Raw genomic sequence first — 2,572 nt, 5'->3', positions numbered from 1 at the left:
CTCACCAATCTGATACATCTAAGGTCACATTATTAGTAATACTTGAATATTGCTATTTCGAACTTCTCATTTTCTCATTCAGGAACTCAAATGTCTTAACACTTCTGACCCCTTCAACAACAGAAGGGATCTTATATGCACTTCAATATCAGTTTGAACTGTAAATTCCCACCATCCTCTGCTACTCCAAGCTCTATCTTCGCCATCAATCCTTGCCTCAGACAGGCCTCTTATTTCATTAAGGTCCATATTCCTACCTTTTTATTTGCAACATTAATGTTGTCAGTGCTCAAACAGTATGTCAAAACTCTTTGCAATGTTTCATCCCACTATATTAAGCTCAATGGGTAGCGTTCCATAGCAGGAGAGCTTGACCATCTGAACTAGAGTAGACTCACAGTACAAGTAGACTCAAAAGTATATATGGCTCACAACAATGGAAGTGTATTTCTTGATTATGTGACAGTAAGAGGTGAGAGAACAGGTAGATGGATCTGCCATCTCTTACACTTTCAGTCACACAGAGACCCAGATTGGTGAAGTTTCTGCTGTTCAGCATGAGGCTTCCAATGTTCCCTGGGAGAAGATTTTATTATAGGCAGCAGAAAAAAAGAGAAAAGATCACAGAGGAGCACTTTCATAAGCCAGATCTTGAATAGTAACATCACTTCTTACAATATCCCACTGGATAGAGCTGAGTCACCATGGTAATGTCTAATGACAAGGAGAGCTGAGAAAGGTAATACTTATCTGAGAAGTCACTTTTCAGTAACAATTCATGAATTTTTGCTGGATAATTGGCTCTGCCTGCCACAGCCCATACATCTTTCGGAATATAGTGGAACACCTTTTCCAGATCACACGCAGAGCCCTTCATGTCCTCAGCATCTCCACATGCTTCTAGGGTAGGTATATTGGGATCGGTTTCAGGACTTGGCACCACACCATACTCAGAATTACCATTTCATTCCTACCTCAGTCTCAGATTCAGAAGTTGCTGAATCTGCAAACTTCTGCAAGGTTTCAAGGTTCTTTCTGTATTCTGGCTTGCAAAGGCTTCTGTTGAACCATAAGTTACATCTGTAATATTTTGGATAAGTACAGTGTTTTTTTTTTTTTTTTTTTTTTACCTTCAAGGAAACTCTTCAACCCTCAACAAAAAGTCACTGGGAGAAAAATAGAGAGTTTCTGGTGATAGTGTTGCTCAAAACTATCTACCAGTCATACCCATAACACAGCTCCAACCCTTCTCAGATCCTTGTAAGGAATCTGAATTAAGCCGGGATACTGGTTGGAATTTATGAAGCCATAGGGGTAAAGAAAGAATTCCAGATAAGAGATAAGACTTCAGTAAAGACTGACAGGAATTCATTCATCAAACATTCATTCATTCATTAAATATAGATAGCTCTCTGAGGTTTACAGAAAGAAAATGGCTTTTTGATGTATAAACAAGTGTAATATTCTTTACATTAACTATAAACTGCCTTATGGTAGAAGCTATTTGTTATTCTGTTAGTAACCTTCACAAAGTTGATTCTAAATCCCATTTCACTAAAATTTAAGAATACATCTTAAAGTTCAAAATAGTTATTAGATGTTTTATATATGATTTCATTGATAAGGATCTTTTAAAATTAAGATCAGAAGTAAGATTAGAATAAATGCAGAAAGAGTATAGTTATTTTCAAGATGAAGTCATAGAGCAACTAAAAATACAGCTGAAAATAAGGTTAATATACTACAGAATTGTAATTACAGGCAAGAGTCCAATGTTCATGAATCTCAGTCTCCAGAAGACTGGCTAAGTAATGACATTTGAGAAAGTAAGCAGCAACTCTCCAGTCCTTCTTTCTGAAGGAAAGCTGGACAGGCCTAGCCTAGCTGGCTTGAGTTTGAGGGGCCACCTCAGAAGGTAGAAGTGCTTCTTGCTTGCATCTGTGGTGCATGGTGCCAGAGTCCAAATACAAAATTTTGTTCCAAGAAGAGATGCCAAGGGTCAATTTGCAGAAATGTGTCCAAATGTGCTGTCAAACCAAAGAAACCTGAAAGTCAAAGCCAAGACAACCAATAATCCAGGGAAGTCAACATCAAGAAACAATGGGTCAGAACTGGGCAATAACCAGGATCAAATGACTTGGGCAATCATTGTTGTAGGTAGGATATAAGGTAAAAAAAAAAAAAAAAAAAAAAAAAAAAAAAAAAAAAAAAGCCAGTATATATCTAATAAGCCATAGAACAGGGCAGACAGTGAGAAAACTGGTTTCTAAAAAATATCTAGGATAGACATTAATTCTACCCAGATTTTTAGGAATGTGAAATAAGTGGTAACAAACATAACTTGAGTTGTAAAAAGCTGATAGATCTTGGCTCTTCCTAAACATATTCTTTATTGACTCGATTTTCAAATAGAGTTTTCAATTTTGACCAATAAAGTAATTTGTGTAGAATAAGACATTATTGCCAGAAGATTTGTATAAAATATTAGAACCCTAAAAGGATGCACTCATTCAGTAATTTCCTCTTGAAACAATTTAATTGCTTATAATCTAGGGGAAAAAAAAAAAAAAAA

The 2,572-nt window shown here is 36.1% G+C and overlaps 1 long non-coding RNA gene across 1 annotated transcript in view; it reads right to left on the bottom strand.

Moving 5' to 3' along the window:
• Positions 1–433: 433 nt before the first annotated feature.
• The window catches only part of LOC108535340 (uncharacterized), a 28,101-nt gene continuing 25,962 nt past the window's right edge, over positions 434–2,572 (bottom strand). The window contains exon 3 of the long non-coding RNA XR_001887209.1: positions 434–2,045. This is a non-coding gene — a long non-coding RNA (uncharacterized LOC108535340). The remainder of the gene's footprint in view (positions 2,046–2,572) is intronic.

This window comes from Rhinopithecus bieti, unplaced genomic scaffold (assembly GCF_001698545.2).
Source record: "Rhinopithecus bieti isolate Rb0 unplaced genomic scaffold, ASM169854v2 scaffold_12891, whole genome shotgun sequence".
In the NCBI taxonomy this organism is placed as follows: Eukaryota; Metazoa; Chordata; class Mammalia; order Primates; family Cercopithecidae; genus Rhinopithecus; species Rhinopithecus bieti.
This window is presented reverse-complemented; position numbering and strand designations above follow the sequence as displayed.